Source organism: Kryptolebias marmoratus, linkage group LG19 (genome assembly GCF_001649575.2).
Source record: "Kryptolebias marmoratus isolate JLee-2015 linkage group LG19, ASM164957v2, whole genome shotgun sequence".
Taxonomy (NCBI): Eukaryota; Metazoa; Chordata; class Actinopteri; order Cyprinodontiformes; family Rivulidae; genus Kryptolebias; species Kryptolebias marmoratus.
The window spans coordinates 17511678-17528367 of NC_051448.1; positions in this window are offsets into that span (position 1 = coordinate 17511678).

Below are 16690 nucleotides of genomic sequence, written 5' to 3' on the forward strand. Positions count from 1 at the left end.
AAACCACGAATAATATATAATTTGTTTTCAAGCAGTCAGGCTTTTTTGTCAGTTTTTAAAATGATCTTGAACAATAGTTCTCTCTGATGACGTGAACCTTACATTTAAAGTTATTTATGATGGTGTATGTCCGAAAGAAGAAAAAAAAAAGCACCCTACAGCTAAGTGCCACAAAGGAAAAAGAAAATTAGGTATCAGTTTTGGGGCCACCTTGGTAATAGTGATGGTCTCAGCCTGGCATCCTCAGTAAAACTTTTCCTGCTTTGCCATTGGTGCTGAGTAGAGGAAGCAGTGGACTTTGTGCCTGAAACTATGAAGAGTGGTGCACAGCTTACAAACTAAGGTGTAAGATCTTTGCCTCAGAAATGTTATTCCTTTCTTTTTATGTAGGCTCCCAACTTCAAGATGTTAAATCTTGCCCACAAACTGCAGTGAATAAAAATGTAACAACATAAAAGCCACTTCAACCCAAATGTAAATGTTTATAATCATTATTAAAAAAAAAACACTTTTTATTTATATATTTTTAAAGATGTACTGATGTACTGTCCAGTGATCTTTTGGTCTTTTGTACCAAATAGAAACTGTACAAAGAAATCCCAGATTTGGGTAACAAAAGCTCAGAACATTTAAAGGTTCAAACATGGAATGTCCTCTATGACCATTCAATCAGGCACCAGATGATGGTGTGCACTGATCTTAAGTACTGAGAAGATGATGAGATAATGAGCCTGAACCCGGAAATGAGCTGGCAGAGATCCAGCCAGCCCACAGCTCCACCGTAGAAGAAAAGCAGGAAAGAGGGAGAGCCTGAAGCAAGCTGCAATCATAACATTGTGTACCTTACTTCTTGTTTTATTTTGTTAATATAGTTCCTATTGTGCTTTTAATGATTCTTACTTTTTTCTTTGACAGGTTGTTGCCAGTTCCCTGTTTGTCCAGCACACTGTAGAGTTTAGTTTATGCCTTTTCTTGTACCATTTAGATTCATCCTGCCACTCCTGGTTTTTGTCTCTTATTTAATAAAGAGTTACCACCTACCATTTGGGTCCTTGACATGTTGTCAATCAAAATCCATACTGTACATCAACAATCCAGGGTCATGAAGAAACATTTTGTAAATGAAATGAAGGCTTTTAAAATTGTAGTTGAAATGACTTGTTTCAAACCAAAAAGGATTGATGGATGATTTCTGTTTTGGAGCATCACTGTCATGCTTTCTTGCCCTCCTTTACCTTCCACCTTACATCTGGGCATTTTGTACTTGCTGTTAACTGTTTTCTGTTTCTGACAGTTTCATATGCTGGGCTCTTTTTGTTGCAGCCTAAAGGACTCAGGGATGGGAAATAGTGGCAATTTCAGTGACAGATGTTTGATTTTCTTTCAACGCTTCCTCTAGGAGTGACAAGAACGCGGGGAAATTTGTCCAGCGAGCGAGACCAAAACCAGACACAGAGACAACAGCTGAAGGTAGGTGTGTTTATTTACAGGTGAATATTATCTATAGTGCGTTCTTCGTGGAGAAGGTCTGGAAAACAAGAGGAACAGGGTGAGTCTCGGGTACCAATCCTACTATCAGCTGAGCACTGCAAGATGGCTTAATAATTGTTCTTTTGGTCTTACAGGTCCAGGAGGTGTCCAGCGGCGAGGAGGAGATGAAGGAGGTGTTCAGGTGATCCAGGAGTCGACAAGCCAGTAATCCTGTCCAGGTGAGTATCCAAGTGTCCGAGGTAAGTATCCGTAGCTCTGTGACGTGGCAAAGAATCTATAAACAAGATGCATAAAGAACGTGGTCACTTAGTTACCAAGCTTGGTTAGAAAACGGTGGCTGCGAATCTAACCCAGGAGGTTCAATGCTTCAGCGAAGATCTTGTCTCAACTGGAGGTTTAAGTACTGGCAGTCTTCATTATCCTGATCTGGATCACCTGTGAAAATAGGAACTAGAGGAGCCGCCCCAAGGCGGGGCTAAAACTCCAGATCCCTACAAGGAGATCTTTTTCAAATTGAGAAAGTAAATTCTGTCGGGTGCAAGACCTGTCTTTTTCTCTGTCTTGTTGTGAACAGATAATTTCACAGCCTAAAATCAAACATGTATGTAGCAAACCCTCCATAAACCACTTTTTTCTTGTCTGACTTATATTTCCTTTTACTTGTTGTGCTTCTCTCAAATGCTGTACAATAAATTTTACCAGAAAGCTGAGCCATATTACAGTATATGTGTTTTTCCTGCAGTGCCTTTCAAATATTGGATCATAGCAAATAGTCTTTAATGGGAGGAAATAGTTCTGTCCCCAGGGCTTGCTGAACTGAAGCAGCCTCAGAGCCTCAAACCTCTCCCTAATTCGTTCTCTCATTCACTCTCTCTCGCTCATTTTCCCCCCTCCTCCTTTTTTTTTCTCTCAGTGTGCTGCGATGCACTTTGATGCTCACAGTCTGCTACAGTTTGTGAGTGTGCGTCACTGTAAATGCTGGAGCTTTCCTGTTATGAGGCAGGAGGTTAGTCGAGGGGAGGGGATAAATGGAAAAGATGTAAGATATTCCGGAAGAGGTGGATAAAAAAAAAGAAAGAAGGGAGGATGAGCTGGCAAAAAGAGTCTTTGTGTGTGTGTTTGTGTGTTGTCCAAGGTCTGTTTTTACAGGTTGAAGCCAGCAAGCACAAACATAGACCATCAAATTCTCTTTTCATTTTATTACCCACAATGCAACATACTGTATAAGTCAAGGTTTGTATTGTGACAGCCACAATCTTTGGAGATGAGGTTAGCTGAGGAATATGAAATATAAGTTTCACAAAACAACACAGTTCACTCTTCATTTTTTTTCTAGAGCAACAAATAAAGACAGGGTCTCTTTCAGTCAAAGATCTCTGTCTGTGTCTTTGTTCACTTTGCATAATCCAGTTGCAGCCGGATGCACCGAGTTATTTTCGAAACAGAGCGTGCGTTAACCGGCTCCCCTCTGGCTGTTGCTGTTTCACCTGCTGCAGCTGGTCTGCAAACACCAAGGCCACGTTCACAGAGCCAAAGGCTTTTCATGCCAAGAACCGTCTTTCAGCTGAAAAAAAAACCCAACACAGCAATAAATTAAATATTACTTGATGAATAGCAAATGAGGGTTTGTGCAAAGGCTGCAAAATATTTATGAGGAGAAACATTGCAATCATCAAACTTTTTTGAGGATTTTCTAAAAAGGATTTTTTAATTAATTGGTCAAGACTGAAGATAGTCACTGATCCATGGCTTTTAAATTGTGGAAGAGCTTTTGGTATTATTCTAAAATTGCAAAACGGTGTCATGGCTTATGTTCTAGCAACAACATTAATGAATATTGCCCATTCTGGCTTTAATTAATGCCCACTTTTAGTAGTGGGCGATAAGGATTTTACCTGTGTATGTGTATGTGTGTTTGTTGTGTTGTAGCAAATCCTTTAATGAAAAGCTCACAAACCAATTATTAGATAGACATCTACACCTGATTATCTTTTGGAGTGAACCCAATTCAAAATGGGGACCACAGCCGTTCAATTTCAGAACAAACAAAAAGGGATAAAACTCAGTCATTTTTACAAATACTGAACTGAAATTGTAAAGATGTTGGTTAATGTTAGTGATGGGTCCAACAGCTCTGAGCCAGTTCTTAAAGAGACATCTCTTTGAGAACTGGCTCTTTAAAGAGAAAAATTTGAAAAAACAGGTTTCCTTTTGGTGAGCTGAGCCAAATGATCCACTTCTCAGAAAAGAGACACAAGTCCCACTAGTTAATGTAGTGGACCCAGGGATGCAGGCAGCAGATAACAGGCAAGTATGATCCCAAGAAGATTTAATAAATTTTTAAAAAGAGAGAAAAAAACACATAAGAAGGTGAGAAAACCCAATGGCAGAGACAGGACAGGATATACATAGAAGGATCTGACAGAGCATGCGTAAAAACCAGAAGCTTATGTCCCTTGGGAAGGTTGAGAAGTGAGTGCAGCTGAGATGATTACAGATCAATAAAACTGAAGCATCAATACCAAGAACTGAAAACAAGAAACTAAAGCAAGTACAGACAAACAAAATAAATAACAGCACCACAGAGCACAATAAAAATATGGTGAGGTAGTAGCTGAGAATGATTCCCAACACATATTCCAAGCACTACACATTGTGGAAGATCTTTGTCTAAAACTTTGTCGTGAGCCACTGGAGTCCATCCTGCCTGTCTGTTTGTAAAATGTTAATCAGTTGTTCATCTACAACTGATTAACTTTCCAAGTCAATTAAATTCAAGATGGCCACCACAGCTAATCAACACAAAAATTACTATAAAGCTATGTTCATACTGCAGATTATAGTGATTATATATATATTTTTTTGCCCATATGCGACTGATTTTCGATTTTTTCAATTTTTCAATTTTTGCCCAACCATTTCAGAATTGATACACACATGCTAAAGTGTAGCATCCATATTTACGTTTGTAAGAGCAGCATGCTCCGTGACTTCATGTCTTCTTCATCAGTTCAGGGCCATAGACTGTTCACACTGGAGTCTGATGGCAGTGGCATTTAAATTATGATGTGAACAACCAAACACACAACGGCAAAAATAAGAATCGAGCATTTAGACTTTCAGTGTGAACTGAGTCTGTCAGTTGATTTTACACACATTGAGCTAAGTTTTGGGGTGTTGGTAGCTGAGAGTTATTCACAGCACATACTCTAAGCTCTAACAAATTACATGAGCTTGAGTATAGTGTTATTTTCAAGGTTGATCAAAACGGCTATGTCTCATCTTATACTGTCTCAATTTTTAGTATGAGATGATCTTATTTTAATTTTCTGACATGAAAGGCAGCCGATGATATGCAGTGACTCAGGAAGTAGGGGTTCCTCCTGTAACTGGACGGTTGCCGGTTCGGTCCCCCATTCTGTCCTTGGGCAAAACACTTCACCTGCCTCGCCTACTGGTGTTGGTCAGAGGGCTCGATGGCACCGGTGCAATGGCAGCCTCACTTCTGTCAGCCTGCCCCAGGGCAGCTGTGGGTACAATATAGGTGAAGCGCTTTGGGGTCCTTGGACTAGATAAAGCGCTATACAAGTGCAAACTATTTACCAAGCCAGATGCATTTCTTCAAGGAATGTCAACTCTTTAATGTTTTGTTGAAGTTATAATTGTTCAATGTTGTTTTCTTTAAATGATTTTCCCCTCTTTGATTCTAATTTAGTTTTTTTTAACACTTTTTAAGTGTCTTCTTTTGCTCCTGCTGCGAACCTCTCATTTATGACGAATTCTAACAACAGGACATCGAAAGCGCCCAGAGGACTTCTACATGCAATATTTAAGATTTCCATTAGTGCTGAATTGTTGGAGAGGGGGAAGGAGGGGGTGGGGAAAGGTGCGGCATCAAGCGTGTTTGTGCATCAAGAAACAGTCATGGACCATCATCATCATCATTATCATCATCATCATAGAAAAAAAGATTAGTAGCCATAGGGAGAGAGATAGAGGGGGGAGAAACGGGAGGGAAAAAATGAATTAAAGTGGGAAAAAAAAGCCCAGTATTGAATGAAACAGAATTTAATATAAAGATACATGAAAACGTCAGTGCATGTTGCTCTGACTTCACATATCCTGTCAGGTCTCAAGTAAGAAGACTTTTTATGGCGGTGTCAGCGAGGGGAATTCCAGCAGAGCAGGGAAACCGACTCATCCTCTGTCTTTCTGTTTGAATGCTATGAGCAGATTTAAATTTGCCATCAGACACTGGGCACTTTCACAAGGTCAGCACGTCTGTTATCTGTTCCTCTCTCTTGTCAGAGAACACGACAAATATACAGTGTTTTGATTGACCAAGCAGTGGCACTGAAACACTGGTTTGTTTTCAGGGGTTGCCACAGCGACATTTCAAATTCCCTGGGTGGCTCATAGGTGTATTTGTTCATTAACTCAGTCTAGCTTCAAGATGCAAAGATGCAGCCACAAGGGTTGTACGAAGACGTGTTTGTACTGAACCGTAGCTCTACAGACACCCGGTCTGGTGTGTGAGAAAATGGAAATGGATGGATAATTTATTCACCCTTATTATTTATCAGATCTCAACAACTGACGGCTGGCATTACCGGGAGCTTTCATCATAACACATTACCAGTAAAAACCAAGTTTGCCTTTTTAAGATTTTAACAAAACAAATCCAAATAAAATCATCAAACAAACAATAAATCAACACATCAACAATTAATTTCATGCTGAGAATTTAGGAATAATTTTCTAAGTTTTAGCATCAAGTAATTACTCAGAATCATCTGAATTTAATTAAAACAGTTATAATTACTTCACAGTGATTTAGCAAGGATAACACTCTGGAGCAAGACTTAACCTTTATGAGCAGAAGGAAGGCTTTGATTATAACATTATCTAAAACATGGATGTGGACAGTTTAGTCTATTTTGATAAGTATTTTCACTTTGGAATTTAGGTGAGAAGAATGTTAATAATTCTGCCAGATCGTCAAATTAGTTTGAGGAAGTATCAGATTAGAAGTGAACATTTGTTTATCAACTTAAAGTGTCATAGCCAGATTAAACATTGCTTTTCTCATCAGTAGGAGGGGAGATTCTGAAGTTCCTATCATGGCTGCATGGCCAGGTATCACTTCGTTTTTCAGAGTGACTCCAGAGAGAATGATCAGACCTCAGCAGAACCATGAAGAGGCAAATGGAGGCCTAAAAATCCACTGCTGGTCAGTGGTCAGTGTTTCATCCAAAGTCACTCAAGGTTGGGGTGATGGCTTTGAGAAGTGGTCAGACATTTTTTAGCTGATAGAGAGGCAAGAGTTGGAGCGTGATGCGGCATGTCTGAGCAATTCTTTACCTGGATGCTTAAAACATTAGTAAAACAAAATACAATGGTTGGAGGCGGGGAGAGATACCTGGACTGAAGACTGAGCAAAGAACCAAAAGATGTCAAATTAAGGTCAGGACCCTGAACATCTGCACAGATAGAGCTCGTCTTTTCCTTTTAAAAAGAGGTTCTGCCAGCAGGATCACTGGACATCTTCTATAATGACAAAGAGTAATAGAATTTGTTAAACCTTTTGACTAATTTCCTATGAGATAAATGAATACATAAATCATTACATTATGTTGTCAACACATTTCCAAAGATTTCATAATTAAAATAACAGATTTAATCTGTGCATAAATCACGTTCTTTTTTTTGTTTTTGTTTGTTTTTTTTGGTCTTACGCTAAGAGTAAGAACACGCTTAGAGTGAGAATCCCCAGAAAAAAAACGTATCCAAACAATACCAAGGATTTTATTATGATAGAATTACCTTTTATACAAAATTGCTGCTGAAAAGATGAGTGTAAGTCAGAGGTAATAAAAAAGGGGTCCCTTCATGCTACAGTTACCACCATGATGATAAACCCCCATAACCTCAGAAGTTTTGTTCATGCTCAAAACCTTCCACAATCCAACACACCCAATCATTAGCAGCCCATTGCATGCTTAACACTCATCTGAAGACCTTGCTAAGACCCTGCAAAGACCATCTATGTCCTGGCTGATTTTTTACTCTGTCCTGGGGTTGTGATCCAGGAGAAGGGGGGTGTAACCAAGTGAAGCTGTGTCTTTTTGTGTTACACTACAGCATGGTTGATGAATAGAACAGGTAGTCTATTTTAATCCCAGCCGCAATCTTTTATCAGACCACCTTCACTCCACATTGTCATCATTAAGGATCTTGTCAGTTGTTGAGAAGAACACACTGGTGACAGAAAACAGCCTGTAGCCAAACTATGAAAACCACTCATTCATAGCGCCTGAATTTAAACACTGTAACATCTTGGGTCCTCCAAGAGTGAACTGCTGTTAACTGTTGTTAAAAAAACAAAACATGCACACACACAGATTGATAGTTAATACCTGTTTGCTCATTTCTATCACTGAAGTTGTTTAATTGGTACTATCTCGGTTTTCCAAAATGAGTTCCTCCTCTGCTCTGCTCTCTGACCCTAAATGTCAATGCAGATTGCATTCTGTTGCAATTTCATCAGAATTAGTGATTCAGCCTCATAAAAGTGTAAATAAAACAAGTTTATTGGTGTAAAGAACACTGCAAACACAACCTGCGACTTCGATTAAATTTTAACATGTGTTTGCCCACATTCGATTCGAATACTTTAGCAATGAAGATGGGTGAAAGGCTGTCCTACAGGACCTACTTTGTTAAAGGCATTTGGATTTAAGTTATTGAACAAAATAAGCAATTATCTGCAAAGAAGCCCTGATAATTTAGTGAATAAAGCAACCCAATTAACTTTCACATTGTGAACGCTTTCTTCTCCCTCATGCAAAACACTTCAAACAGAACAGGCTCTTAAAAGGCAGGTTTGGTGGGAATGTGTATGTGTGCATATTAGTTTGTGTGTATACTGTTTTTATATTTTGTTCGACATATTTACTATTGTTTTCCAAAAGGTGCATCAATAGTCAACTCTGCATGTACAAACTATACAAATACACACACTGGTATAAATGGAGTCTTTCCAAACAGTAGATACAAACAATATTAACACATTTTTTTAAGATATAATCCATTTACCTTTTTTGGTAAGATGCAGGTTTGTCTTATTGTACTGTTCAAACGTTTTGTTGGTGTATTAGCCATCAATCATTGCAGCAAAGATATGCTTTTATGTTGGTTGACATTTGTAAATTGCTTTAGCATGACGTTTACTGGCTCAGGTTTGTATGTTTGCACTGTCCAAGCAATTACCCATCAATGCAGTGTTTCTGTTTTGCTATGAGGTTATATTTTGTTTTAAATATTGCAAATTTTAATAAGATAGTTTGATGCAACTTTAGGACTACATCGCTCATCATTTGTTCTGACTTACGTGCGAGATGAGACCAAAAAAAAAAAAGAAGTACTTAGGTTACTCTGCAATAGTGCACAAACAAACACAAACATACACCCACTCTGGTATATCAGTAGTTGTATCTTGGGCTTAAGCCCTTTAGCTCTACACCTGTCTCAGCAAAGTACAGCAATCAATCCAGCCTCCTGGGTTGGTGAAGAGAAAGAAGACAACCCATTTCATGCTTCTTTTGACTCTGACTCAATCGTTGTCTGCCTCTGTGTCTGCAGACTTCTCAAAGCACTAACACACTCATTCAAAATTATTATTATTTTTTTTACAGTCTGTTTTCAGACATGTTTGTTTTCATCTCCCTTGCCTCATTTCTCCTGTTGGCTTTAGTTCAGAAAAAACTTGTTTGAATGTTCTGCTCAGCACGCTTGTGTGTGTAAGAGAGGAAATCACCAACAGAGGTTGGACTTCAGCCTTAAAAAAGAGCAAGACTTTGGCAACTAAGCTGTTGAGACAAATTTCAAAAGAATGCTCTGGTGATGCTAATTGTCTGTCTGTGAATCCTCGTTGAATGTCTTGGCTGTGTATGCATGTAATCACACAAATCCATACATAAACAAGCCATAAAATGAGACTATTTATGGCTGTGCTAATTGGAAATTGCTTCTTAGAGCTAAAGAAGACTTTTTATGAATTTCTGTGGCTTGTGACAGTTTAATCCTAATCTGGGGAAACCAGAAATTAGAAAGACAAATAGGATTTGCTGTATGTTGGTAAGACGTAAACACTACCACCAATACTGGCTCAGTTTTAACTCAAGCTGTAGATTGTAAGCCTTAAAAGTAATTGAGATTGCCTCTACATCTTACACAGTAGCATGGATTCCATCATTCTGTTTTCCCTCCATTTCCTTCAAATCCCTCTTCCCTCACCTCATGATGAAGTCTAAATCAGAGAGCTTTCCCTCTCTCGCTCTCTCTGTTTCTCTTCAGTCCCTGGGGGAGAAAACCCCACTCTCCTCCACACCCCACCACCTCATCGTCATCCATCTGGCAGGCAGGATAAGAACTGCATGGGACATTAGGCCCATTACCCAAACCCAACATGTTACCAGTCCCGGCCCACCAACTTCTCCCTGCTAACATGCTGTGCTCCAATTTACTGAGAAGGACATTGTGCTTAACATAAGTCTCAAGGGAGCTATAGAGCTGTATCACTCTTTCATCATTAGGTTGTGTTGGATTCTATTTGATTCTATAAGAAATCTGTTCAGAATCTTGGATTTTTACCTTTAACCATTAAATACCTACGATTGTGTAAAAGATTTAGTTTTTTTTTTGATTGTTTATGTTTTTTTGAATGAGTAAACAATTATAAATGGTAGCAAATGCAAGCATAAAAGGATAATTTAGATCAATTGTCATAACACAGGGGAATTTGTCCAGATAGAGCAGAACCAAGACCAAAACACGGAGACGAAGATAACGGTAAGGGAATTTATTTACAAGGTGCAAGCTATGTACAGTGGGCGGTATCCGGAGAAGTCTGAAAGAGAAGGAGAGCTGGGTGAGTCTCGGGTACGAGTCTTGATCCAGGTTATTTGCTAGGTGGTGCCAGTAATGTTTCTTATTTGCTTACAGGTCCAGGAGATGAATACAGCGCCGAAGAGAGGAGGAGAGGTTCCCAGAGTTACAGGAGTGACGAGCCAGTTCCAGTTGGTGAGTATCGACGTGATCCCAGGTAAGTAGTCCTTAATTTCCGTAGTCGTGTCGTGGCAAAAACCTAGGACGTAGGCAAAACAGAGAACGTAGTTAACACTAAGAGCAGGCATCAAGGTTAGACGCTGAGGCGGAGAATCTAACCAGAAGGTTCGATGCTCCAGCGAAGATCTGATCTTCGTCTGCTGCTTAAGTACTAGATGGTCTCGTCAGTGGAAACTGGAACACCTGTGGGGTAATGATTAGTAGCGCCGCCCAAAAGGCGGAGCCAAACCCAGATCCTCACATCAATATCTGTAAAATATATTATAAATCAGTCAATTGTACAGATATTGAGTTAAAACATTGTTGTCTAAGGTTGGATAAGCTGTGGAGGCCATTTTGAATTGTGTTGGCTCCAAATGTTAGTAAGTTTTAGATGTCTAATCAATGTTGGTTTCTGAAATTTTCACTAAAATCGATCCAGTGGTTCATGAGATACTGCTAACAGATAAACAGGGTTGACGCCAACAGCTAATGGCAAAGTTTTAAGCAAAACTATCAGACAAGGTGCTCAAAGTATGTGTTAGGAATATTGCTCAGGCACTATCACAGCTAATTTTAGCTCAGTTTCTGTAAAACTGACTAAATTATAGTCATTTTGTATGGTTTCTTTGGCTGTGACAATCATTTTGAACTGGGTTGACTCCAAAGGTTCGTCAGTTATGAATGTGCACCTAATGATTACCTCACAATTTTCTTTAAAATCGCCCAGTGGTTCATGAGATACTTTGCTAACAAACAGACAAACAAACACATACACAGACAAAACTGTGGAGGGCAATGAATATGCTGTCATTAACTGCTGCTATTTAACCTCTTTGAACCTTCATTACAATGTAGCTATTCAACCTTAGTAACCTTTCATCATGCAGAAAATTTAATACCAGTATTTATTTTGGCAAATTTAGTTTAGTTGCCATCACTTGCATAAGAGTTACACCTAGCTGCTTCTTCTACTTGGTCGCAATTCACTTTGGCCTTATCCCCGCTCTGACTAGCCATTAGCTCATCAATTGTGTCATAATTAAACTATATTTTTGAGTAGAATTATAAAATTTGTATTTTTTCATGTGTAATGATGACATAATTGTATTCAAATAAAATTGCTTCCACACAGTATTTTCTTTGAGTTATTTTTTGGGGCACAATGCTAGAGATTGTGTTAGAAACACAATCACTATGACAACAGGGATCTTCTGCTCATCAGCTGTTGATTTAATTATCAAAATGAGGCTGTTGGGGATTTATTCCTCATGGCATTGTGTCTGTGTGTTGTCTTAAGTATGGAGGAGAGTCTTTTCATAGAACGAACCAAAGAAACAAATCTGTTTATTTGAAAAGTTATTGTGAAACAATGTAAATTACATAAAACAGTTACCTACCCATAGTGTTTTGTCTGCCCTCTTTGCTTTATTTCCATTTTCATATACGGTAAACATGTCTGACACTGTGCAGCTACACAGCTTAGTCTGATTAAGGCAGCAGAGGAGAATTTCTTTATCTAGTAAGGACATTTTTGTGCTGGATGAGGACCCTCCTATTATGTAAATATCCGCCAGAAAACACAGTTGATGGTCTTTGCAAAGTCTTGGCAATGCTTTTAAGCTTGTATTAAGAATGCTGTGAACCCCCCTTTATGTGTGATGAAGCGTAATACAGTTGGTCCAGGATGATTTTGAGCATGTACAAAACTCCCGTAGTGAGGTCATCATGGTTTATCATCATGGTGGCAGCGTATTGAGGTCCTGGGTGCAGTGTGGGGGAGTGTGGCGGTAGCTGTGGTATAATTTCCTTCACATTGAAAGAGGTTTTCTCAATTTGCCACAATCCAGGTACATTCTAATAGGCCATAGAGGTCTTAATTCAATATGAAGTAAATAGTGTTGACCAATTTGTGTCAGAACTTTTATGGACTCGATCATTTGACAGACTAGAACATTTAACTCTATTAGCTAATCATCGCCACATTCACTGATGGTTTGCCTAATGAGTGGCATTGGGATTTGTGTTGTTAACTAACACAGAGTTAAGCTTTTTTTCCTCAGGTTTGACACCTGACACTGCCATTCTTCTGCATAGGCAGTCCCAGTCCAGATTATCATTTGTTGTTAGCATAAATTACCAAACGCATTCCGAGCAGGGGCTTTCCATCTTGCTGTACAGAATTTTTTAAACACCCATCATTTCCAGGAAAACATCATCTCCTAAGATTTCTAACAATTTAATACACCTGCCTTGCATTGACTTTGCATTTTAATTTGTTCTTATTGCACCTTTCTTCAAATAAATGCAGCTCCAAATGCTTTCAAAGATTTTTATTGCTCTAAAATTTGAATTTTCTTTCCTCACTTGTAAGTCACTTTGCATAAAAAACATCTATTTAATGACCAGGTGTTAATGGAACATGAGTTTTTACTCAGTTAGTGGTAGCATGCCTTAAAGTCTGTAACCTTCGGACTATGAAGACTTATTTTTGGTTTTGTTTGTAGGTGTAAACTCTTTAATTTTTAAGTAGAATTTGACACATTTTATGTCAGATTCTTTAATCATTTCTGACTTTGTAAAAAAAAGGAATTGGGGCAAACTGTGTTCTAATTTTAAAGATGTGTGGGTTTAGTAAGCTACTTTAACACCCACTGATGTTAATAATGTTAAATGGTAGTTCTTTTTTTCTTTGAAGTGTGGTTATATGAGGCAGTTATCTGTATTCAGTCTATAAGTCCTTCTTACACTCTATAAAAGAAAAATGAATGTTCTAAACAAGTAGAAAAATGCTGAGATACTGAAATGGTTGCAATATTCCAATTTTGCAAATCAAAACACTGTGTATAATTTAACCTTGAATTTGAAAAATTCTACAGCTGCTCCTGTATTTTACAATTTTATCAAAATGTGGGAATTGATTGGCCAAATGATATGGAACTTCCAACATTAAGTAATTTACAGTTAGAAGAAAAAAAAACACTTGTTAATTTTGCTGTATTTTAACCTATTCAAGATTATCTCTCATTTAATATTCAAGTTGAACATCTAAATATCCATCCATCTACCTATTCATTCATCCATCCATCCTTCTGTTGTCTACTGCTTATCCAAGGTTGGGTTGTGGAGACAGCAGGCTCAGAAGGAAAACCATTAACATGTAATAATGATAGATAAATGCATCTTTTTCTACTTTCATTGTTTGAAGGTAAAGCCTTTCTTCTCAATATACAAGTGCTGCATATTTTATTTTTTAGTAATAATTAGTTACTGTGTGTAGTTATAATATACAGTATGTCGATGGGGAAAACCAAACATCCCAGTGACACTCTCCAGCTCCTCCTGGTGGATCCCAAACATTACCAGGCCAAAGGGGATACATGATTCCCCCCAACAAGTTCTGGATCTGTCCTGGAGTGTCTTCCCAATGAGACTTGCCTAGTAAACCTCTAGGAAGGTGTTCAGTAAGCATTCTAATTAGCAAACCTCACCTCTGCAGAGTCATTTTGATACCCAAATGACAAACCTCCTCACCTTATCTCTAAGGCCAAATCTTGTCACTCTACAAAGGAAGCTCATTTCAGCAGCTTGTATCCCAAATCTCATTCTTCCAGTCATGAGCCATACCACATGACCATGAATAAGGGCTGGAACGTAAATGGACCAGTAAATCAAGAGCTTTGCCTTTCAACTCTGCTCCTTCTTTACCTCCATCGACTAGTACAATGTTCTCATCACTGTTGACATCGCCTCAGTCTGTGGTCCATCTTTTGCTCCATTTTGCAGTCACTCACAAACAAGAATTTAAAATATTTAAACTCCTTTGCTTTAGGCAAAGACTCAACCCAAACCTAGAGGTAACATTCCACTTTTTCTGGTTAAGAACCATGGTCTCAGACTTAGAGAAGCTGACTCACATCTCAGCTGCTTTATACTTGGTTAATATTGCTCCAGTGCCTGCTGGAGGTCATGGCTTGAAGACACCAACAAAACCACATCATCTGCAAAAAGTAGAGATGAACTTGAATGAAGTAAATCTAATTTTGTCCATTTTGTGGGTAAAATATCTTTACATTCCTTCTACAATAACTCTAAAAAGCCGACTTAGTGATGAATGAGTAATGCAACAAGTCACATATTAACTTCAAAATGTGTTTAATTATTAAATATTTCATATTAGCTTGAGACGGTTTTTATAATGCTATACACTATTAAGTCAGTTTGACACAAGGATAGTCACGAGCCGTCATTACAACAAAATGCCCCTGCCCTTAGCCTTGGCTGATGTTTATTAAAAACATTTACAGATGAAACAGAAAAACCTTACTCAGTAAGCAAAAAAAAATTACTTTTATCATAAAATCTTTCACTGAAAGCTTGGCATCCTCCATGTCCACATTAAAAGCAAAATGTTTGTCTATACCAGCATGGGTGTGTTTGTGTAAAGCCTATCTGGCTTTGTATACTCATGTCTTAGAGTTTGCTCTCATGGGGAGGAGGAGGGAGGGGGATCTGAGTGTCGCTTTTTGACATTGTAGCCTGGATGAAGCAGGGATTTAGTGGGTTTGATCTAGAGTATGAGTAAAAACCGGGCACACAGGGGGGACAGAGGGTGAAACTGGCCTTTACCCCCAACCCCCAACTAATCTACTCACAGAGTTATCTCAGCCAAAGAAGCTTATAGATCTACTGTCAACCCCCCGAGGGTACCCCAGATGTACAGCGGACTCCACAGAGATGCAAACTGATGCCACTTGCTGATTCGCTTCTCCTATAGTTCCCAAAAAAACAGATTTGTGAAGGGCAAAATGACAACAAACAGAAAAAAAGGGCAAGCAGCACATGAATATTTGATGTAACTCATCTGATCTTATTTTTCTTTCATGCCAAAAAAAAAAGAAGCAGCAAACTGTACCAAGGGAAATCTACAGAGGCTTAGCTTATCCCCTATAAACGCATTATTTTATCGAGATATTGTGAAGTTAGTCCAACTGTTGTGATGCCGAAGCCTCGAACATCCACCCCCTCCCGACTGCTGGATATTTAATGCATTATGGACTTTAATACGTTGTAGACGGATGATCTCTAAATAAATATTCTGTCCCACTTTGCCTGCAGAGATGGTTGTAATGAAATAAGCTTGTGCAAGCATAAGGCATGCCAACTGAGTGCTGATTCCACAAACAGCTCGTCCACAATGTTAACACAGTGGGCAAAGAGGTCACAGACTCCAGCAATAGATTGAGTAAATCCTAAGGAGAAACTTGTAATTTTGTTACACTTTGAACTTTGATGGAAATAGAACTCAATGCTAGTCTGATAATCATTAAAACTGTGACATTTCAGTAAACTTTTTAAAGATAACTGTGTCTCTGGGGAAGGTAATGCTGGCCTGTTTTTTTCAGAGCACAACTTTCCTGACGGCTGAAATATGTCAACAGTGGTTTGATGGATTGCCTCAAAAATTAGCAGTGAAATTTATTTGTAGTTTGATAACACAAAGACGGTGACATTTGTAGTTTTAGGTGAATGTCTCAACATTGGATCAACTGAGAATTTCATTGTGCTTGATTCATTACACAGACTGTATTCTATCATTCTGAGATTCATCCATTAATTCTGTCTGTTTAATGTAAATTTAATGTATGTGTCATATGGCATACTCTTCTTTTTCTTGCCTGCAGTTTTCACACCATGATTCAACCAGCAGGCCACTGCAGTAATATGAGCCTCAAAGATATATGAAAGCAAGAGGAGATGAGAGCACACTAGAAGGTTTTAGATCTAACAGCAGTTCAGCTGGGTTTTCTGGCGCTTTGACCTTTTAGAGGTGAGAGACAAAGAGTGAGGTGGTGCTTGGGTAGAGGTTGATCAGACTACAAAAATGCAACTCCTCAGTCTGTCACTATAACGCAGAGAGAGTTGGAGCTGAGAGGGTGGTCTGCAGACTTGCTTGTTCATGAGTGGTTGGGGATTTGTCTTTGATTGCACAGCTGCCCAAATTAATTATCTCTCTATCTGATCCATGGCAAAGGCAACAGGAGCCAATGTGACGGCCTTTATTCTCTCTGATTACTTAGAACTTCATTGTAGC